The 25099-nt window shown below is 32.6% G+C and overlaps 1 protein-coding gene across 4 annotated transcripts in view; it reads left to right on the top strand.

The window, feature by feature from the left end:
* Nucleotides 1-25099, top strand: part of CALCRL (calcitonin receptor like receptor) — a 101025-nt gene that overhangs the window by 6680 nt on the left and 69246 nt on the right. For 2 of the 4 annotated variants that reach the window (XM_081260680.1, XM_081260678.1), the window contains exon 2: nucleotides 10288-10355. The exons of the other annotated variants lie outside the window; for them this stretch is intronic. The gene's annotated coding sequence lies outside the window, so the exon portion shown is untranslated. The remainder of the gene's footprint in view (nucleotides 1-10287; nucleotides 10356-25099) is intronic. 4 annotated transcript variants of the gene reach the window in all.

Genomic DNA, 25099 nt, shown 5'->3' with positions numbered 1-25099 from the left:
CTCCTCCTTCCCCTTCTTCTCCTCCCCCTTCTCCTCCTCCTCCTCCTCCTCCTCCTCCTCTCCCCCCTCCCCCTCCCCCTTTTCCTCCTCCTTTTCCTCCCTCCTCCTCCCTCTCCTCTTCCTCCTCCCCCCTTTCCTCCTCTTTCTCCCCCTCCTCTTTTGTAAAAGTGTCTATATTAAAGAGACTTTTTACTTCTTACTACTACTGCCTAGTGGTAAACACATATTTTCTTACTTATTACTCTTCAAAAATGTAAAGAAAAACTACCTGTGCAATAGAATAACACAGGTTTGGAAGACAATCTACTCTTAAGTATTTGTTTTTGAATATCTATGAATTTGATTCACTTTGGGATTGTAATTAAGCTACAAATTCTTTCTCAAGAAATATCACACTAATTACATTCAGAGAGACTCACATTTTGTGAATAGTTGCATGAGTTTTATGGGATCTCCCTTTTTGATGGATCCATATGTTTTCCTTTATGTCACCCATATAGGGCTTTTTCAGAATTACTCTTCCTTTAACCAAAGTAATATCTGTCATCATTGTCATTTCTATTCCTGTTACAATTTAATACTGCCAGAGAATACCTACATGCATTTATTTCTATTCAAAGATGTTAGGATTAAACAGCATAACATACCATGGGTTCAAATTCAAGGAAATCATCTTTGTTAAAGTATGGAAGATCAGAGTTATGTTAGAAGCAATAGAGAAGAAGATATTTCAGAATATCATAACCAAGGCACATGTAACTGTGAGCCAAGTAGGCATCATTGTATTGCTTTTTATTTCAGAAGGTTCTTAGATGATTGTTCAAAATATTAAGGAGAGAAAATAACTGATTTACCAAGTGTTGACACTTCAGAAAACACTCTATTTAATACAATGGCTACTGACTTTATGACAAGATGAAAAAGTAGAGTGGCAACCGCAGCATGGACTGAGTTCCTACTTGGATCTGTGTTCTTTGTGTGCATGGTGGAGGGAGGTGATGTCCTCCAGAGCAGAGGGTGGTCCTGATTACCTCACCACCAGCTCACGGCCTGGAACATCACAAATGCTTGTGAAACTGAGACCCATGCTCATAAACTCTGTTAATCTTGGTATATTTATTTTGAAGGATGTAGGGTGGATGGAATCAGTCCATTAAATATAAACATATATTAACTTGATGATCAAAAAGACAGTCTCTTCTAATAACTTTTAAACCAAAAACATGGAACATAGTCTGGCAAATGCTTTGGGCAGTTATAAACTTAAGAAACATAGCTGTTGTTAGGAATTGAATTAATTAAAAATGAAATATATTGAGAAATCTATTTTGAAGATTTCAAAGCAGTTTGGATATATAGACCTTAATATTTGATCATATCTCCTTTGAAGGCCTTCCTTTTCAAATTGATGAAGCTAGACCACCTAGTCACAGTTTTATTCCTAAGAAAATCACTTTGTAAACACACCTATTTTGTTTTCATAATTAATAATTCCTTATCATTAAATTGATATAGTCATATTTAACAAACCAGATTCTATCCAGCCTATTTGGTTCAAAATTAATGTATCAAAATTAACAAGGAATTTATATTTGAGTTTTGATATAACACAAGTATCCTTTAAAAACATCCAAAAAGTGGATATTTTTTCAGACAAACCTTGAAAGCTAAGTTTATTCACTGAGTTCTCAATGGTCTCAACTCCAATACTATGAAGGAACCCATGTTCAATACCTTTGATGCTACATGCAGCTGCTGAAGCTAGAGATCTAGGTGTGTTTTAAAAAACATATTTAATAGACTCTTAATTAAAAATAGTAGATTCCAGGTCAATGTGTCCTCAAAATGTTTTATTGAGTCTGACTTTGACATAAGTCTTGAAATGGCATGTGCTTTAAAATGGAATAAAAGATGTGAGCTCTTTACATTTGGACAACACTCAGTTCTAATTACCCCAAATAATAAAGACTTTAAGTATTGTCCTCCATCCTCATCTATATTTTCTTTTTAGAAATAATTACATAATGATATAACTATGGAAGATAAACAGTCCTTAAATATAATATACAAACTTTCCTAGCTGGACCTCTATCACAATGTATCAATTCCAATTGTGAAAATTATTTGGAATAAAATAAATTTTCAATAAGCAACAAAGATCATTGTGTATTGCCTCACATAAAGAGTATAACAAAAGTTTTTTTTTTTTAAGTGTACAACAGATGTCAATGAGAGAGTACTAATGTGAATGAAGTAGCTAATTATATTTCCAAGTTTATACTGCTGCCCGTTCTGTAATATTTCTAGGTATTTCTTTATAGCAGTCTCTACTTCATAGACAGCTGAATATTTGCATTATATTATTTTGTATGCAGCACACAATATATGCTGCAGGTGCAATCCTGTAGGTGCTAGAATCATTGCATATTTCCAAATATAAAATAATAAAATATTCATCTCACATGCACCATCATAGCATTTGAATAAGAAAAAAATCCTAATCTTCCTTATTCATGGGGCCTGTACTTCCTAGATTACAAATATTAGGGTTTCTTCTTCCTCTTGTTAAGTTCCTCAGTTCTAGACAAATTTCCTTCTTGCTAGAACTTCTGATATGAATTGGCACAAATTTAAAGGAAGGTAAGTTTATTATCTAAAAGTGGTTTCTTTGGGTGGAGCACAAAATATTCTCCTCGTAGATATCAACATGCTTAACTCCTCCACCCCCTCACAGTGTTGCTAAGACATAACCATTTCTATGGGGCTTACACTACCCAGTATTTAAAATCAGCCTACACTGGCCCTGCCAGAATCCTCTTGTCCTCTTCATGGATTTTAGTTTGCTCTAAATTCTTTTTATAAAGATAAGCACTTTGCTGCAAACCACTTACTACAATGTACATATTTGTTATATAATTGCTTATTTTTCTGTCCATTCCACTAACATGTAAGCTCTACAGGTATAAAGATTTCCACCTGTTTTTTCTTACTGTATTTCAAGCATTGGTATAAGTGCCTGTACATAATAGGTGCTTAAACTTTGCTTAATAAATAATGAAATGGATGAGTTGGTATTTCTTATAGCAGTCTCTACTTCATAGATACCTGGATATTTGCTTTGTATAATTTTTTATGCAGCACACAATAGATGCTGCAGGTGCAATCCTATAGGTAGGTACTAGAATCATTGCATATTTCCAAATTTAAAATAATCACAAACAAATGACCATTTTATAATTTTTAGGTCAACCTAATATTTAGCCCTTCACTGTCTTTGTAAGAGTGACTTTTCTAAATAGTACAAATGGGAATGTTGCTCAGTATTTTAACACAAAACGTTGAAGCCTTTCCACAAACGGCCAACAGTGGCTGGAACTGGCAGAATTTCTTATTGAAACTGGAAATCTTGCCAACTGTTGCCTCCCAACAAAAGCCATGCTCCATAACTAACTGCCTAGTGGACAGTAGCACAGAGAATCTATAAAAGGAAAAAAAAAGACTAAAGTTGAAAGAAAGTAAATTGTTTAAAATGCATATATGGTAGAATACACACTCTATTTAATTAAAAAATGCATATTTGATCACTAAATATTTGAAAATAATTCTTAAAAAGTAGCTGTTAGTGGCCTTTCACCATCGTGTAATTTTGTAAGTTTTGAAACTTCAAGCCTAAGGACTAATTTATAAATTAATCATATATATTTGTGACTTAATATAATCATGACTTGTTCGAGATTCTTACAATGAACTTCCAAAAGATATATTTTGTGAATTGACACAACTCACAACTTATCACAATAGCCATCTTTAGCAATTTAGATTCCCCATTTTTGTTTTTGAGAATCAAAGAGCTAACTTTATTGTTTTCTATTAAAACAATTTCAATCATTCATTTATCAATATCAAATAATATATTTGTGATAAAGTTATGATTGCAAAACAAAGAAAATAGTATCCTAAAAAAAGATGTATTTGTTTTAAAAATTAGTCTACACAATTTGTTTCTGGTGTGCAAGAATTTCTGTTTGTTTTTGTTATTTTTTTCACTAATATATCCTAAAATCCTGTAGAGGTGCCTACACGTATGCATGTAACAAAACAATCTAGTATCATACGGCACATAATCTTTGTCCCAAGTAGCTTAAAATAGAAAATAATAATAAAAAATAAACTTGGGTCTAATTATAATTTTAAAAGAAGAACAACAATTTCTAATTGTAGTGGATTTGGTGAAATGGTAGAAAATACTGTAAAAATAAATTTCATGTAAATAAATCCTTGACAGAATTTTCAGGTCAATTACTTTACCATTATAATTTGAGGGCAAAGATTTCTAATTTCTCAGTTTTCAAAGCCTCTCCACACTCCCCCAAGCTAGTACTGGTACCTACAGTGACAAATGGGTGCTCCCAATATTCTTGTTCAGAAAAAGGCATTGCCAAATATTTGTTCCCTCTCATCAAGATTCAGCACAGGAAGCAAATATTCTTAAGAGTCTTCTCCAAAAAATACTATTTGTAGGTTGCATAGTCTATTATAATGGTCTAATACTAAATTAAGTATACAAACTTTGCTATAAATTTTAAATACTTTCACTACTTAAATTCCCTCCTCTTTGCATGGTTTTGTTTTAGTGGTCTTTCAGCTTTTCCATATGTTGGCTCACCATGACTATGTCAAGTATCTATTCCAGGAAATCGGTACTAGGAATAGAAACATGGCTAGCTAGACTTTACCATGAAATAGGACCTTAATTTAATTTGTAATTCATGATCTTGCCAACAAAAATTTTTAGCAATTCTCTGATAAGTCTCATTTTAATTAGTTCCTTCTTATAACTTGTTCTTAACTTCAGATGTTTCTAAAGAATTGTTTACATGTATCACATTTTTACTCACTCTTTTAAGCAAATATGTGAAAGTTTTACACACCCTACATCTTTCTCCCTTCAAATACATCTAGAACACAACATTTTGTTGCAGCTGTGGTGATGGAGTCTTTGGCAGATGGCAAGGGTTAGAGGGCTTGGAGATTCACACGAAAATTGAAATTAAAGTTAAATATTAAGAGTGGAGCACCAACCAGGAAAACTGATAAGGTTTCAAAAAATTCTCACCTCGAAGATAGAAAGTTTTCATTGTAAGAATACAGTTTACTTAGTAATTATTGCTGTGTCGAAAGACTGATATAAAACCAAGTTGAGGCTGAAATGTGGAAGTAAAAGAAATGAAAAGGGGATTGAGCAGAAAAAAAGAGAGAGAGGAAAAGATACAAAAGTCTACTCAAGAAGAAAAACTGGTTTAAATAAGATATTTTCTTTGTTAGAATAGTTAGGAAATAACCAGGCATGGTGGTGTACATGCCTATAATCCAAACAACTAGGGAGGCTGAAATAGGACTGCAAATTTGAGGCCAGCCTCAGCAACTTAATGGACCCTGTCTCAAAGTAAAAAATAAAAAGGAGTGGGGATATTGCTCAGTGGTAAACCATGCCTGGGCTCAATTCCTACTATTAAAAAAAGAAGGAAGGGAGAGAGGGAGGGGAGAAATAAGGGAAAGGAGGGGAAGGGAAGAAAAGGAAGGGAAAAGGAGAAGAGAAGAGAAGAAAGAAGCAGAAAGGAGAAGAGAGGAAAGGAAAACAGGGTAGTTAGGAAATAAAAAAAAAATTCCAGTGCTGAACCAGATCATTTAAGATGGCACAATTCTTCAATACATGACCATGGCCAAGGAGTACTCTAAGGGATACCATTTCTAGTTGATGTGTTAAAAGTCATTCAGCTGCTTACTCTAAAATTTGGGATGAAAAACTTCATCTGCTCTTTTGTTTGGGAAATGGGGTTGAGTGTTAATCCCAAGAGTCACTCCTTGGGTCAAGAGCTGAGAAGTGTTTATTAAGAAGTCATGAGAAGCAAGCATCACCTCTTGGGTGGTAATCATTGCCTTCATGTTCGAAAGATTGAACCCAGTTGCTCAAGATAATGACTCTACTTTTAAGTGGAGGGGTCATAGATTCTAACCTACTGACAAGCCTTAGTTTTTCAGAACAGTTTCCAATGGTCAGCCCAGAAATTGAGCTACATTAATTCTATCATATATAAAGGATTAGAGCTGTTTGGTAAAATGAAAATCCCTCATTCTAAATCAAGCAGATCACTCTGGAGCACACAGATGAAGGTAGCACTCAAATAATTAATGGGAGCCCCACAACAGTTTTCTCTTTACTGAACTCTGTATATTGTGAGAATAAGACATTAAGTTCAATCACACAATGACAAAACAAACAAGTGAACAAGGCATGTGTTTAAATCCAGTGATGTTGTGGTAAAACAACTAAATACTAAGTCTTCATTCTTATTGAACTACCTATAAATAACAAGACATTTATAACACTTGCTCTTTGTTTTGTGACTTGGGAGCATACTTTTCCTGTCTGAATTATTCCAATTTAAAAGTCTCAGGAACTTGTTAAGGGTACAAAATACAACTTTAAGTCAAACCTTTGCCATTCTGACTGGACTTGGGAGTAAACACACACACACACACACACACACACACACACACACACACAGACATTCACACTCGTATGCTTTGATTCAAGGGTCTGTCACAATTGGTGTCCTAAAATTCCATCCATGTTAACTAGGAAAGTAACCTGAAATAAAATAGAATTTGCCAACCTAAATCATATTTGTCATATATTAAGTATACAAATTCTTCATGTGGCAATATCTCTGAAATCATATAAGGGGTCTAATTTTAATATTCTTATAAAAGGAAGTAAACTTTCGAATTGGATCAGTATTGTGTGAGGCAGCTCCTTCTCCCACCCAAATTCCCCAACCTGCCCAAATATGTTATATTTTCATATGTTTTGACTCATGGATTCAAAGCAATATTTGATTATAGAGTAAGAAATCATACTATGTATACTTTTCTATAAATTGGTTCTATTTTTTACAGTTCTTATATATGAAATATGTATGCAGCATATATGCACTCTTTAAACCTCTGTTTGAGTAGAACCCAGCTTGTACATCATATTCTTCTCTGATAGACTCACACATCCATACAGAGAAGTAAACCATTAACCTGAAGTTATTACCTTGCTTTATTTTATGGCTTTACCACATATATATGTGTCTCTAAACAATATATTAGCTTTACTATTTTTTATTGTTACTTTTATGAAAGTGAAACCATCAGGAATATATTCTTTGGGGCTTTTCTTCTTTCATTCAGCTTTATGTTTTTGAGACATATCATTGTCAAAATGTGCAGCTATAGTTCTTCTCTTCACACTGTTGCTGTGTTTCCTTGTATGAATGTATTGGACTGTAATTGTCCTTTGTCCTGCTGAGGGACATTTGGATTGCTTATGCCATTTGGCTATCAGAAACAAGGAAGCCACAAACATATTTTCTACATATCTCCAATTATTCAGGTTTCTTGAATTTCTTTAGGGAATATATTTATGAGAGGGATTTCAGGATCCCAGCTTTCCATTGTGCTTGGACCAATTTATCTTCCCACGAACAGTTCGTGAGGTTTCCATTGCAGCATATCCTTTCCAATGTTGTGTAATATTGTCAAATTTTCTAATTTTTGTCAGTCTGGTGGACATAATATAGTATCTCATTGTGGTTTTAATTTGCATTTCCCTGATTATGAATTGCAGTGATTTTGTATGTAAAATGAATTAAAATTTTCCTCCAAAATAAAACATTTGTTTCTAATTGAGTAGTAATGACTTGGACTGTAATTGTGGTCAAACCACTTTTTGCTTATAATTATTCAAGAAAAGGATGATCTATTTTTTGTTGTACAGGGAAGGGAAAGAATATGTTTTATTGTTTTGAAAACTGGGAATAAATGAATGGGTTTCTCATCATGAACAAGAACACAGATGGATAAAGATGGATAACGCCTAAAATTATAGCTCTAACTTTCCATTTCCCGTTTTTCAATAAACTCATCAAACATCTATCAAAATCTCCTTTAAAAAGTAAACAGAAGAAGAAAGTGAATAATTCCGTGTGTGTGTGTGTGTGTGTGTGTGTGTGTGTGTATCACTTTAAAAAGTACTTAAAAGAATTTATGGAGCTTACAGATCTCCTGTACTTGACTGTATCTCTCTTCTTCCTGTTATAAAATTATTTCTTATATATCAAAACATTATAGAAGACATTGGAGCTTATCTTTCACATAATTCTTCATTTTGGAAACTACTTAACCACATTTCTAGCTATTAGCTGAATTTAGCCAATGTATTTCTTCAAGGTTTTGATTTCCTCAATAAATATACTTGGGTATGTATTTTTTCTTTTGGCTTAATTATTGTGCTTCACTATGGAAACATTACATGAAGAAGCTTTATTATTATAATTATTATTTTTTGCTGTATTCTTTTCTGTATTCCCAGGATTTCGTTGATTGTACTTATATTATCCAATCACTTTAGTCAAGCATACTACTTGAAAAAAATTAACTCTTTCATGTTTTCCATAGTTATATTTATCATTTTCATTGCAGTTTTAATGATGTTTCTTTATAAGCTCTCTTATAGGGTATCAATCTCTTTTTTTTTATATAGTTTGTTACTGTAGATACTGATATTTTTGGAAAAAAAGCATTAATACATGCTAACACATAGGCTATAGTTTGTTCATACATGCAACACAGTTATTGACCAAAATTAATTCTTCAATAAATTTGCTGATAATCAGAAGTGACCATTTATACGTCCAAAAAAAAAAAGGGTAGGAAAAATTCTTTCACAGCATTTTTGTCTGGGATGAAAAATAAAATCTTTGAGCTGCACAGAAAACAAATTGTCCTTTGGTCAATTTCTATTTCTAGAGGCATTTCAAAGTTGGGAAAATACTTAAAATAAACTTCAACTTTGAACCCACCAAATTCCATATGTATGCCAATAAAGTCTGAGACTGACAAGGGTTTTTATTTTATCCCAAAAAAGCTTTTAGATAACACAGCTTCTAAATATATTATGTTTATGTTAATTTGCAAATACATCTCTTCAATAAGACCAGATTGTGATCCTAATTACAGCATATATTTGTTTATAATCATACATAATAAATTATTAAAATGTGTAAAGTATAGAACTTACAAAGTAAATAAAATGATTTTGGTTCTTAAACTATTTTATTGCAGAAGCTGTTTTTAATAATGTTTCTTAATATTTTGGAGTGTTCACATAAATGTTCCTTTTGACTTTATAGAAATCCCTGACAATAGCACAGATTAATCTTAGGTGTAGCAACACAAGGGTCAAGTCAATGAAAGATCAAATCACAATATAAGTTAATTGAGATAAATAATTTATAAGTCACAGCTTGTCATTTTTTAAGTTGTATAAGTCCAAATACCTTTTTAACTGTAAAGCAAGGTAAACTAATTTATAGCAATACTTTGTTTTTAATAATAGTTTGAGTCTCAAAAGATGTAAACAAAAGACACTTATATAAAGTCAGTCTTTGTTTACCAATGGATGAATTTAACTTGTTGCTCACACCCTATGTGTAAGGAAAGTTAAAGCTTATTTCTGACACTATCTACCCTCTAATTCCTTCTTGGACCAGGTCTCTAACCATGCTTTGCTTTCATTAGTCCACTCAAACCATGTGAACCCTTCCTCCAAGTACCTCCTGCCTCACAACTACTGGCCAAGTCATCCCTTCTAGGAACAGCCCTTCTCTGAACATTTCCTGGCCGGCTCCCTTATTTTCAGTCATTACACAAATGCAGCCTCTTCAGAAAAGCTTTCCATGACCATTCTGTCTAGTATACCACCATCACACTGGTCTCCCTATACTCCCTTAGCCTACTTTATGTTTCTTCATAGCACTTAGTACCACTGGACCTTTATATATTCGTTTCTTATTTATTTTCTCCTTATATCACAAGTTCTATGAGGGCAGGAACTGCTCTATCCCTAGCCTATAGACTAGAACCATTTGTACATAGATTCTACTTCTTCCAAGATCTTGAAGGGGAAACATATGCCCTCATATTTGTGCCCCTTAGAGTTGTCATTCTTAAGAGATAAGATGCCAAGAATAAAGTTTATAATTTCTTATAACTTAATGGTCACTTAAATATTCCTTATATATCTCATCCTAAGTTTCCATTCAAATGCAGCATTTAAAATATATGTTTATGGTTTTAACAAAGAAACATACTGGGTATACCCTTAAGTTGTATTCTGTAAAAATTCCCTGTCTACTAGTGATATCACCAAATTCACAGGCATGTTCTCTTGTCATCCAGGGCCCTACGATGATACACCAACTACTTGTGCTGCTACCTCTCAAAAGTTTGGATGGCCCTACTTTCAGGTATTGCATACATTCCAAAGAATACTCATGACTAATGAAAATAATTTGCAGATTTCCAATAAAGTTAAGGATATTAAGAACATCTTAGGAACAGTAAGAAATATTTCAAAGAATGGCATATAGTTAGCCTCTGAATAAAAGGATAATTTGAAAAGCAATCCAACAAAACACTGATAAAGATGAAATTATGAAGATCTGTCAACTTTCAAAATAGTTTTCTTGGGACATTGGAGAGTAGAATTAACTCCATGTTCTTGTTCCTTTGGTCAGATGACTTAGAGTCTTAAATTAATTTGAATGTATCCTACCAGATTTAGTATTACTAGTAATGAGTAGTATTAGCCACATACATCATGAATATGCATTATATATATAATTTATAAATAAAACTATATGCATACATATATGTATATATAAAGAGGGAGAAAATTATATTCAGTATTATAAGATAATAGAGCTAGTTATTCATTTAAGCTACATTTTACTACATTTTACTATTTTACTACATTTTACTATTTACTATTTTAATTTTCCCTGGCGAAGCAGTCTCAATTTCAGTCCTTGGCATGAACTACAGGCTTGAGGGCATTAGACTGCTGTTGCAGACAGATATGTCATCCTTCGGCATTTTATTAATTGTGCAGTTTTTATTACACCTCATTGCCCTATTCCTTACAAAATTAAAGTAGATTTCCTGTCCAAATTTATTTTTAGACTGGGAAGTGTTTAACAAGTCAATAGCTTATTGTCCTGATAAATTATAATAACATTAATGAAAATAAGGACTACTAAATTATCTTAAATTCAAAGCCATATGACATAATTCTTCTTTTCTGGATTTAAGCTGTGATTTTTCAATTCCTAAGTTATACTGTTTAGACCCAAAAATAGACTGTGTGTAATTGTTCTTTGTCCCACAGCGTGTCTTTGGGAACTCATCACTGTTGTTCTATCCTTTTATGTGTCAGCTTCCTTTGTACATTACATTTCACATGACTCACTGTTCCTTAGTGCAAGGTTTGAGTACTCAAAATGCCTACTTATATCTGACAGATAGATTTTGCTTCCTGAACTTTTTTATGTGATGTGGTGCCAAATCAAATTTTATAAGGTCCCCATTTTGCTTAATGAAGATATGTAGGAAAGAGCTTATAATGGAAGAAAATTCATTTACTAGGAAGAGCTGATTTTGACCTCCCACTGTATGAACCACTCATTTCTTCATGTGCAAATTAAGATGATTATACAATAATTTTAGAATATCTTTCCAATGTATAATTGTAACCTATATTTGGTCATTTTAAAAGAAATGCATTGGAAGTGGCTTAAAAATAAAAGGTGCATATTTTAACTGCTTTCCCTTTATTATCTTCTCTCATAAGATTTTCAGAGCTTTGATAAGATTTTTTTTTGTGAGAAGTGAATTGGTGACATCATAATTCTCTTTTATTTCTAATGACTGCAATTTAAAATGTAAGTGAATCTAAATTCCAACTAGGAGGAGGTTGGGAAAATCATCCTGACAAAGATTAAAAATATAACTGAGAAGCAGGATTAGTTTGCCATTGCAAAGAGGCATAGAACTGAGACTAGAGTCAGGACTCCTGTTCTTAAGCTCATCTACCATGGTTATGGAATATATGGCAATTCACTGAGTCTTCCTGAACTCCTAATCTCTAAGTTTATAAAATGAGGAAATTCTACTATACATTTCTGGTTGGAGCATTTGGAATATCTGACCTAAAGATTTGAGCTGGAAACAAAATATCATTTGAAGTTCTGATAAATAATGTGATTTTTAATATTTCCATCCCTCTAGCTTCAAGTATTTTTATAATGCTTTATTTACATAATCACTTAACACACTCTAAAATTTGATAGATGGATAAGAAATGGGAAAGAGGAAAAAAATGACATGTCTTTGACATTCTCAGGATTTTCACTGAGCTTACTAGTCATACTGAAAACTCTTTCTAATTTCAAGAGAGTAAGGATATTATCTTTCTAATAAATATCTAATATTTGAGAGTTCATTTTCAGATTTAAATCTTAATTCAATTTAAGTTGAATTTCAGATATAAATTTCCCCAGAACTGAAAAGTTATATCAATCCTCTTGTTTTTAAATAGTTTATCCTTTCCAGTATTAATGTCTTGAAATTGAATTAAATAATTATATTTGCTAATTTACATTAACAAAATTATTTGGATTCTGCACTTAATTTGTTATTTGTTCAGTTGACTTGAAAATTATTTATTACTTTGAATTTATTTGTAGACTATTTTGAGCATAATTAGCATCTTTATAATAAATTTTAGTTTGGCATGCATAGCTACAAATATCTCTTTATTTATAAAATTTTATTTTATGACTAAAAGAATTATATATTTTCTTTGAAAGGGCTCTGTATTGTGGTACGAGAAGTGCCTGGTTCTTAAAGGTTGGGCAAGACTTTCACAACAGGGCAAAATGAAAGTTATCCCAGAAAACAATATGGATATTTCAGAGAATCAGGTGTGGGTCAGTCCGATTAGAACAGTGGGAAGTAAACTAAGGTAAATATATGAAAAAAAAAAGAAGAAAAAAAGGCAGAGGCCTTTGACTTAAATAATACCTTCCTGAAACCCTGCACTTAAGGTTCTTTGTGTGATTTTGTACTCTTTTTCTTAAAGGGGACTCCTATGAGTAGGTTGGTTTGAGTCCAGTCAAAAGCCATAGCATACAACACCTCAGGCTGTCAATGAGCTGGCAGCTATATATATACTCTGGTGAAAGGGTCAGGGAAAGAAGGGACCTGGAGCACCCTGGTAAGCAATGTAAAGAACAGCCTCTGAGAATTGGCCTGGTTTATATCACATCTTTCTTCTAACTAAGCCTTTGACCTTAGCCTGTCACATAAATAGAGTGGAGTTTGGTTGCTACTTCTGCACATTAAGATCCATCTAAATCTAGAAACATAAATCCAAGGTTGTCTTAAATAATTTCTAAGGCCCTCCGTAATTCTAGTTCTTTCTGTTCACTTTGGCTTTATCTCTATAATGTAATGGCACATTTCACATTTTATCCTGTCCTTTGATTTCTACATCCATATTTTTGTGAGAAAATAGCTAAGTTAAAGAAGCCTCTATGGATATGAACTCCTCTAAACTCTTCTGGATCTTCTAGTAGACTTTTAAGGAATGTACTGTTAATAAAATTTACTTCTATTTAAGCAAATTATGTATTAAAATCTATAACAAATTTATTATGTTTTCTTCTGGAGCGTAGTCTCTTAAAAAACCTGCCTCACTTACTTCTGAATTGACAACTTTTTAGTCACTTTATTAACTTTTTGGTTAAGTTAACAAATTGACTGCCTCAGTTTCCTCAAAGGTAAAACTTGTATAATCACAGTAACTACCTCATATGTTTAGAAAGTTTAATATTACTTTTTAATGTATTATTACATAATATCATTTGCCTTTTCATTTCTAGATTTTGGTGGCTACTCTGTATGTTGATAGAAAGATAAAGTCGAGGTATAAGTAGTTAATGCTTAGATTAGTGCTTTAAATTTAGTAAGTCTTCCAAAAGTGATCCCTACAGTTATTATCAATATCATCATAATTATTAATTCTAATAAAATTATAATGATAATGCAGTCTGGAAGAATGTTATAAAATATTAATTTATAGCCACTGAGCATGAAATTTTAAACTAAAATTTTTATCTATGTTCATGTTTTTTTACATATAAGTTTTTAAGCAGGGGGAAGATTTTCATGAGAGATTAGAAGAGGTTTACATAGTAGCAATGCAAACAACTGCAAAGAAATCATAGACATCACAGCACAGATTTTAAAATGTCACCTGCTCCCTGTACCCTGTGGCAATCCCAGTGGCTCTGGAGGCTGAGGCAGGAAGATCATGAATTCAAAGCCAGTCTCAGCAATTTAGCCAGGAAACAATTCAGCAAGACTCTAAATAATATGTAAAAAAGGGCTAGAGATGTTGCTCAGTGGTCAAGCCCCACTGGATTCAATCCCTGATACTAAAAAAAAAAAAAAAAAAAAAAGTCACCTGCTCACCTAATGACCTCTCTCTACCTTTTTCTTTCTGGTTACACCTGTTCTTTAATCCCTTCTTTTTGTGCATCATTAGTTTTCCTCACTTTTTTCAAGGGATAATCTAAAATAACTCTTAATATAAAAATATATTTCAGTAGAATAAAATTCTGTATGAAAAGGGTGAATAGTAAAGAAGAATATGATTCCATAAAGAGAAAGAAAGTATAATTTCCAAATGTTAAGAAGAGCAAGCACATTCACTTATTTTTCATAAATGTGGTAGGATATGAAACTCTTCATGTATTTATATTTCATTGGGAAAATTTAAAAGAATGATACATCAGGTATAGTTTCAAATGTCAACATTTAAAATGTGCCAAAAATTACATGCTTTGCAACTGAGCTGTCAATTGAAATGGGTAGAGTTCTTCCAAAGTTATTTTACAAAAGGTATCATTTAAAAAAAAAACCTAAAGAATACTGCTTTAGACTAGAGTGTTTTTTTCATCTTTGTTCTTTCCCCCCATGAGAAACACAATTAAAATAATTTGATCAATAACATGTATATAAATTTTCTTATCATGGAAATCAATGAGTAATAATGTCATGCCTTTCTAGATACTATGCATTTGACCAGAACTACTGACTTCATTTTTCAAACTTGACTTAATTATAGGATAATGAAATTTCAATACAACATATAGAAAAAGGAAAAGTGCTTGTTGGTAATACTAGAAAAGGAATAAAGATGACCTTGAAAGTGATGGGTTGAAGATATTGAAAAGGCTTCACTTTTGATATTAAGGATAATAAATTATAAGGAAGTTAAGAAAGACCAATTGCAACTGGGGGGTGTATAATACCATGTGTCATAATTTCATGTGTGATATGACTATCAGCATAGATCTTGTTTTTATTTTTGATAATAAATTATACATGTTCACAAGCACAAGCTGTTAACACTTATGTTGTTATAAAAGGTGAGAAACCTCCACAATCTTTTTTCAAGATGGATTGACACATATAATAAACATCAGTTCAACCCAAAGTATTTAGTAAAAAGATTTAATCAGATCCCAGATTTTGCTCTATGGGATTCATTCAGTCTTCCACTAAGGAACAGACATCCCAGGACAAATTTTAGTCAAAATTCATTAGACCCCAAGTGAATTCTAATAGTCAATAAATAAATAAATGTAATAGTTTAGATTTTCCATATGTAGAAAAATCCACATTAAAACAAACAAATAACAACTCTTTGTTTGTTGTGCTTAAATGTTTTATTTTTGTCTTGTTTTCCATTGTGTCTCCAGGCCTTACTTCAGCTTCCTTTCAAAGCAAGTTAGTTATCTATTAGGAATATATAAATTTTGACAAACTATTTCCTGTTTCTAAAATATGTAGACCCCATTGTGAATACAATAAAGTGAAATTTTCTCTCTTTTTTTCTCTCTCTTTCTCTTAATGCTGGGGATTGACATCAAGATCTCATACATGCTAGGCAGGCACTTTGCCAAAGCTATACCACTTCCTGTGCCACTTATTCATTGATACAACAGAGTTACCAATCTGACCATTATTAATTTCCAACCAGCTCTTCTGCACTGATGATCTTTATATCTTTCCAATAGTATCCAGTTTCTGTCCATATTTCTCCATTAGTCTTTGGATTCTTATGAATGACCAGATACCTATTGTCTTATTGCTCTGATATATAGAGTCCTACTAATATATTTTACAAAAAATTATTTATGCTTCTACTGCTTATTAAAAAACAAGCCGGACACAGTGGCACATGCCTGTAATCTCAGCAATTTGGGAGGCTGAGGCAGGAGGATGACAAGTTCAAAGCCAGTCTCAGCAGATTTGCAAGGCACTTAGCAATTCAGTGAGACCCTGTCTCTATATAAAATTTAATAAAGGGCTGGGGATGTGTTCAGTGGTTAAGCATCCCTGGGTTTACTCCTCAGTACAAAAAATAATAATGAAGACAAAGTTGCATTTTTGCATTCATGTTAAAATGAACAAACTTCTACCTAAATCATTCAAGAAATGCCTAGGACATATGAAGAAGCAAAGGGTGTGGCTTAGAAGAAGGCTCGTCATTTACTGTATTTTTACAGGAAGTTCCTGCTGTGGCTAAATGTTCTTTGCTCTCTCAGACTGCTGTAGATATCTCACAAAGGAAAACCCAACACAAATATTTGCAGCTTTTAATACACTCCCTCCAAAACACTCCTGCCAAAAAGAAACAGTCCTTGGATTTAAAGGAAATTTATGATTCCATAAGCCTGGTAAATGGACCTGCCAAATTATATATTCACATTTTGTAGTGGCTGTTTGGAAAAATCAATTTCTTTACAGTCAATACAATTTTATGACATTTTGTTATTATTTTCCAGTCTTATGTCTTTGAGGGTCAAATTCATCTTTAGAAAAATTTTAGTATTGAAACAAGGAAGCCACTTATTTCTTTCACAGTTCTATTTAAACAGTATAATCTGAATTGTAACCTCTATATTCTCTATTGGAAATCTCTTCCCCTGGTGTCATCTCTTGGCATGGACTTCCAAAAACCCTATATTCACTTCTTTTAATAGATTAGCTTTATAGGTTCTTAGAACTAGAAGGAAACTTATAGTACTTTGATACAACTTACATCATTTATAAGATGAAAAACTGAGAAGCAGAAAAATTAAGACATTAAATGAAACACAATAGTACCTTGGGGTCAGAATTAGCATTAGTGTCCATTTTTTTTCATTTCATTCATTTATATTGACTATTCAATAAATTGCCCACAAACTGATCATGTCTCCTGAAAGTTATTTATAAAAACCACTCTATTTTTCAAATTTAATTTTTCACCATGTTCCTCCGCACATTTTTTTATATATTAAACTTGGAACTCAATGAAACAATCTCTGATATTTACTGAAATATCCTCTGAAAGAGATTTCAGAAATCTTGCAAATACCCCAAAGCAAATTGCCATTTATTATTAAGCCTGGACTTTGGGAAATCATCCCATTTTGTATTCATGTCCATTTCAATGTCCATTGAATTTATCAAGTTGTTTCCTAAGTTAGAGTACATAATATGCTGATTTATCTTAAATTTCAGAATACTTATTGCTGCAAGATCTCTTATGGAGTATTGTTCAATTCTTATTTCAATAAGAAGTATGATTGACATTTATATGGAAAAATTTTTACCCTATTAGAAAACATTCTGAAATTGCTCTCCATATCCTGATACAATAATGGGGCCACTCAATTAGCATAGCCCATACATGTACTTACACAATTTGTGGACACTCTGAATATACCAAGTCTTTCAATTCCTATTTTGTTGTGTTTTTCCCTTTATGCAGCGAGCTGTACTAATTTTTTTTTTTAGCATGAGAGCCTTAAAAAATAGTCAAATAAGTGCATTAGAAAGAGAATGAAGAAAGGGAAAGGGAATAGGAATAGGAAAGACAGTATAATGAACTGGATATAACATTCCTATGTTCTTTTATGAATACACAACCAATGTAACTCCACATCATGTACAACCACAAGAATGGGAAGTTACACACCATATTATGTATAATATGTCAGAATACACTCTACTGACATATATATCTAAAAAGAACAAATTAAAAAAAAGAAACTAACCACATAATCAATGTTTATCTTAAAAATGATTGAGGAAACATCTTTTCTATCACACAAAATGAGGCTGGAATTGTTAGCAGGAGTATCATCTAGTTTTGTGTTGGTGATAAATAAAGTACAGGCTGCTTACTACATGTAATTCTTTTAATTTATTGTTTTTTTAAAATGTGCCTGAACCCTTATATAAATATATGTAAATTTATATAAAAAAATAAATGTGTGTGTGTGTGTGTGTGTGTGTGTGTGTGTATTCCCTAAAATACTTCAAATTGAATTATGGTAATAAAGAGCACTTTAACTGTGGATAGAGTTGGCTATCCACTTTTTATATTTACTATATGCTTTCTCTATATTGGTAATAGATTTTTGAATTCGACTTCAGTCCACCTGACTTTCCTCTTATTAGTAAGATGGAACCAGGATGAGATGCTTCGTCCAACCACCCTTCCTTTTGCCCACTTCCTGCCACTCTTCCACCAGCATCCATGCAAAATGCTTTTCATTTTGCTGCAAGAAAGAGGAAATTGTTTTGTTATGTGGGACCTCACCTGTGGTGATGTGGACATGAAGGGTGGCATGGCATCTGTCCTTCATGGGACACTTGAACTGATTTGGAGCTTCTAGGGAGATGAAGATGAAGGAGCTATTTTAAAAAGAGAATTAGTAAAACTCTGCAGAAGAATTATGTTGATATAGGGGCAACTTAGTAAGGGTAAAGTCAAAGGGAATTTTCAACCAATTCCATGCAAAGCTCTGGCATCCCGAGAGTTGATGACTTTGAGAGCCATGGGAGATAATATCAGGATAAAGTAGAAAACCATATCAAGAGTGAAGTCACTTAAATAGACACCCATGCATAAAAGATGACAAATGAGGTCAGACACTACAGAGAATAATGCTTAGTGGTCCTATAAAAGAAAATGGCTTGTGAACCAACCCATCCAATAAATATTCAGTATGCTGAAGTCCCGTGCTCTCATGCACATGTGAAAGCAGGAATTTGTGAATTATTGATAATATGACTTGATATTCAGAGGCTGATGGGACCTAAAGAGGTTTAGTCACAACATGAATTAGGAAGAATTTTTTAGATGGTAAAATGTAAATATTTACAAAGTATAGAATTGAGAATAGAATTTAAAGTGTTTGAATTTATGAAAACATTATGTAGAGTATGGGAGTGCAAGGCTGATTTAAGCATTCTTTTGTTTTACATATGAGTCACCTGGCAACAAGAATGTGTGTGATATTTCCTGATGAAGTTATTTTTAGATGGGAAAAAGTGAATATAGCTACATCCATGTGGGTGGTCTTGCTGCAGATCTTCCTAATGCTAAGGATTAATCTATTTCTGGCTTAGTTATAACTATGAAAGGCAACAAACATGTGAATTCTTGCAAGTCAATCATGATATAATAAACCAGCATTCAGGTAACCTGTAGTGTGTTTAGGGGAATCTGTCAAATAGCTTGAAACCCTTAACACAATCCAGTCTCCATATCCTTGCAGAACTTTCAATATTCAGATGTGTAAAGTCTGCCTGAAAACAAGTCTCTAGACATGTCCTGTGCTGTATTTATACTTAGGTAATACAAGACAAGATATGAGAAACTAACTCTCTCACCTTCTGCTCTGAACACTAGTCTTCCTTTATACCTCAACTTTATTCTATCCCTTTTTTATACATTTAAAAATTTTTTATCCTTCTTACTTGAGATGCCTTTCAAAGACACTCTGAAATGTAAACTCATGGTACTTCTCAGTGATTTTAGACTTACAACTAAGTTGTGTGAGGCCATAATGATTTGTTTTCCTCCTGGCAATAGTTGACAAGAACTTATATATAGTTTATCTGGTTTCAATTTGTTCTTTTAATAGATTTTTTCCTGCCCTGAGGTTTACTATATCTGTAGTCAAATACATGAAGATTGCCACAGTCGCCATTTTCTACAGTAATCTTCACTTCAGGGTCAGATTCTCTAATTTTTTTTTTATTTCTAATAAGAAATATGATTATGATTATCAGGCTATTTGAACTATACCCTTCACAAATTTCATTATACTTCCACTTGAAATATGAAACCATGGTTTAAAAATAACAGATTTTTCTATGGTATGGATTACAAATATTAGGTCAGAATCTTAAGAAAGAACTATGATCTTTTTCAGAACTAGGTGATTAAATGATAAGTGATTCTTTTAATCAAACTGATTTTTGATATGAAAGACAGAAGTTTCTCTTACATTCATTATCTGGGAAAGCTATTATCTTTTAAACACATGAATACTAGCAGATTTGTTTACTTTAATCTTCTACATAAAATTTTTTAATGTTCTTATTCTGAAGACTCAGAAATGTTAGTATCTGTTTTATGTATTTTGGAGTACTTTCTATTAGGAATTTGTAGTTTAGTTTGACAGTAGCAAACTGGAGGCTGAATGATTCCTAGAGCAAACAGGGGTTAAGACAGTATGAGAGCCAGCTTCTGCTTCCAAAAGGATGAGCATGTGCACTCCAGAACTAACAGTTATTAATCATAGCTTTTTAAACTGCTGTGAATAATGACAATCTCATGCATTATGTGTTATGTGTTTAGGCAGACATGATGGAATCTTTAGAGATAGTTTTATACCCCTAACACATATGAGCTCAGGAAAGTCTTTTTAAACACACATTAATTTAGCCTCACATAACAGAAAATATTTTCTTTTCTTAGCATAAATTGTGCTTTTAAAAACTAAAATGCATATCTTTGTTCTCATCTTTGAATAAATAAAATGACATACTAATGGATAAAAAGGAATTTAAAGTGAGATAATGTTTGAAATACCATTAATAAAAAACATTTATAAAATTCTTGAAATTTTTTAACCAGCTTTCACTTAAAGTCAACTTCTCAGAGCTGGCCCAATCCAGTAGTTTTCGTTTAATAAGGGCTGCCATAATAAGATGTCTCTGAAGAAAGGGCTTAGATAACAGGAATTTATTTTCTCCCCCAGTTCTTGAGATTGCAAGTCTAAGATAAATGTGTTGGCTTGTTGGGTTTCTCCTCATTCTTCCCTTGCTTTGCTGTGGCCGTCTGAATGCTACATACTCACATGAGTTCACCTATCCCTGATGTCTGTTCCTCTTATACAGACACCTCAAATTGCATTGAGCCTCACCCTATGACTTCCTTTAATTACTTCTTTAAAAGTGCTTTCTCCAACTATAGCCACACTGGGGGTTATAATTTAAATATACAAAGTTTGAAGGAACAGAATTTAGTTCATAACACCAATAATTTCTAAGAGATTATTTTAAAGAACTTGGAATGTTCTAGAATATGAGCAAAACTCAAGAATGATAAAAAAAGAAAACACATTTCTAAATCTGAATTTTACTTGATGAGATTAAATAACAATACACAACAATAGGTTGGCAGATTACCTGATCATTATGATTTCAGATCAACTGAATACCAATTTTCCAAATATCTTCTGTGAGCTGTCTTAAATGCAAGAGGAGAAGAAAAGGATGAATAAACTTTGGTTTCTTTGGGAAGGTTTAAATAGCAATGGAAGTAGATATTTAAGTCATGATTAGTTTTATTACTCCCATGAAAAACTTACAGGCTAATGAATAAAAAGGAGAGTCAAAATCAACATAATATAATGTTATTAGTAGACAAAATATGACTATACAAGGAAAATTAAAAGTTCATATTATCTTCTAGATTTAAAAAAAAAAGGTCATGATAAATATTGGCGAGGATGTGGAGGAAAAGGTTTGACTCACACTTTGTTGGTGGGATTGCAAATTGGTGCAACAACTCTAGAAAGCAGTATGAAGATTCCTCAAAAACTTGGGATGGAACCACAATTTGACCCAGTTATCTCAATCTTTGGCATTTACCCAAAGGACTGAAAATCAGCATACTATAGTGACATGGCCACATCAATGTTTATAGCAGCTCAATTCACAATATCTAAGCTCCCAAACCAAACTAGGTGTCCTTCAGCAGATAAATGGATAAAGAAAATGTGGAATATATACACAATGGAATATTATTCAGCCAGAAATAAGAACGAAGTTATGGCATTTGCTGGTAAATGGATGGAACTGGAGACTATCCTGCTAAGTGAAATAAACCAATCACAAAAAAACCAAAGGCCGAATGTTCTCTCTGATATCAAGATGCTAACAAACAATAAGAGCAGGGGAGGAAGAATAGAAGTTCATTGAATTAAACAAAGGGAAATGAAGGGAAGAAGGAGGGATAGGAATACTAAAAACAGTAGAATGAATTGGACATAACTTTCTTGTGTTCAGAGATGAGTACAAGACCAGTGTCATGTACAACCACAAGAATGGGATGTTCTACTCTATATGTGTTAATATGTTACAATACATTCTACTATTATGTATATATAAAGAAGAATAAATTTTTAAAATTAAAAAAAGAAGAAAAAAGAGTTGGGTTTTATGCAATTCTCATCTCTTCTTTTTTTGGAATTGTCCATGAAATTACATCCACAATTTTACTTGATTTTTGGTTGTTTGGTTGTTTTCCGGTTGCCTGTCTTAATATCAGTGTGGAGAGTAACTTTGGGGACCGATGCAGACAATAAAAATCAAGACATTTTTAAGTGATCAGAAATAACATGGATGCTTCTAAAATTTTACTGAATGAAAGTGCTGGGGCAAAATAAGGTCAGAACAAAGGATTCTGCAAGGAGACTCTGAGAACCTGATGACTCAAACCCAGTCCTGCAATATTTGACCTCGGATGAACTAAGTTGAGTCATCATTCAACTGCACAGAAGCATGCTTGATCACACTGCAGATTGGCAAAGATATTATTGGGGGTTTGTTTGTTAGTTTGTTTGTTCAAGGTATAGGGTTTTGCTGTATTGCCTAGGTTTGCCCCAAACTCCTGCACTCAAGTTATCGTCCAGTCTCAGCATCCCAATATCTGGGACTACAGGTATACACCACCATGCCTGGCTAGCCAAGATACTAAACAATAGAAATGTAGGTGATTTTGGTAAGGAAGTAAACACTAGACACTTTGAAATATGAAAGAAGTGTATCATATGGGTAACTTTATATTTTACAAACCATTACAGTAACAAATAATTCTAGGAACATCCTCTTTTCTATAGTGATTTTATACTTAATAATTTAAAATTGTTTACCACATAACTGCCAGGCACAGTGACACATGCCAGTAATCCCAGCGACTTTGGAGGCTGAAGCAGGAGGATCACAAGTTCAGTTCCATCCTGGGCAACTTAGTGAAACCCTTTCTCAAAATAAAATAAATAAACAAATAAAAGGGCTGGGGATGTACTTAGTGGTACAGTGTCCCTGGGTTCAATCCTATGCAATAGACAGACAGATAGACAGATAGATAGATAGATAGATAGATAGATAGATAGATAGATAGATAGATAAAATGAAGTCACATAACATAGATTGAAATAAAAAAATGAAAAGTATATATTTAAACTTCCTTGTGTCCACCCTGCTCCAGTGTCCTATTGAAGCAGATTTCATTATAGTTGATATTATTTTAGAATCAGTATATTAGCATAAGCATTGTTATATTACTACTTACTCATCAACAGTCTCTTGGGTTCTGTAGTTCTTCATGACAGGTAAAAGAAATGAAAGATTATTAAGACATCTGTTTAGTAGGAGATAAAAGAAGCTTCTATTATTTGTAGCATTGGCATATGTCTCATAAAACATTTCAAGTCTTGATTTCTTTTGGATTTAAATGCAGTACAACAATAGAATTTCTCTGGCATAAATTTTACATGTTGTTTATTTTGGAAGATGTTCCAGAAAGTGGTATTGCTGGGTTCCATTTATGCTTTCTTTTCTTTTTTTTTTTTTAAAGTATTGCAGCTATGTTACTTTAAATAGACCTTGGGACATCAACTATGCCTTAAACTATATATTAAATAGTTTCCAAAAATGTTGCTTTGGGAGCATTTTTTAAAAATCCACTTGAGTTTAGAAAATAATTCTTTATTTCAGGGACAAAAAATTCAACTTCGAACTAATAAGAGAGCTTTTATTCAATATTTTTTCAATGTTTATCAAATATATACTGGCTAAAAATCTCTTTTAAGAGTAAGAATATATAGTCCGGATTACTTAAAATATATTTAGTGCATTGCATCCTTCAGATAACTCAAAATCTATCCCTAGCTGAACTCAAATAATCAGATTAAAGGGCCATATCATATTAAATTTATGTAGAATAATTTTTACTGATGAAAGTGATAAGAAACAGCCCTTTGAAAATTGTTAAATTTTACACTGTGGATTTAGATGAGAAGCATATATATTACATTATAGAATACCCTCCTTTTGAGGATCCTAGAAGTCCTGTTAGCAATTAGTTTGGAGCATAATAGCACTTTTCCCGAGTTGTTGGATAATTGCCATTCTATCAATGGTATACTTGGTAACTTGATCTGCTAAAATGGTTGGAATCAAAATTTTAGACAATCCCTAACAAGTAAAGAGTTTTGTTTATGAAATCCATGACATTGTTAGTCTTATTCCTAGCTCCATTCCATGTCAACCTTTCTATTTGTTTTCTTTTGCTTTTTCAAGTATGTGAAACTACTTGTGTTAATGAGTTTTGTTTAGTTCAATGAAACAGATGAGTATACTTAACTGGGCCTATTAAAAAAATAGGGAAGTTGGGAATAAGGGAGATATTTTATGTCATTTAACACACCATGACAGCTGTATGTCATTCAAGATGAAAGAATTTTGAATAATTATACACAGAAACAATAAGGGCTGAATGTTTTGTTTAACCATTACTTAATTAACTATCCATGACTGTTGCATTATTTTTCAAAGCAACCAAATTGTAAACTTTAGCTAGCTAACATAAGCATCACCTCACATAAATTTCGTTTTTGGTGATGAGAACATTTAACAGCTACTCTTCCAGAATCCCTCAAGATTACAATATTACCATTAATTATGTTCACAATCTTATAAAATAGGTCTTTTGAACTTACTGCTGTTATGT

This window comes from Spermophilus citellus, assembly GCF_964194105.1.
Source record: "Spermophilus citellus genome assembly, chromosome: 11".
NCBI lineage: Eukaryota > Metazoa > Chordata > Mammalia > Rodentia > Sciuridae > Spermophilus > Spermophilus citellus.
This window is presented reverse-complemented; position numbering and strand designations above follow the sequence as displayed.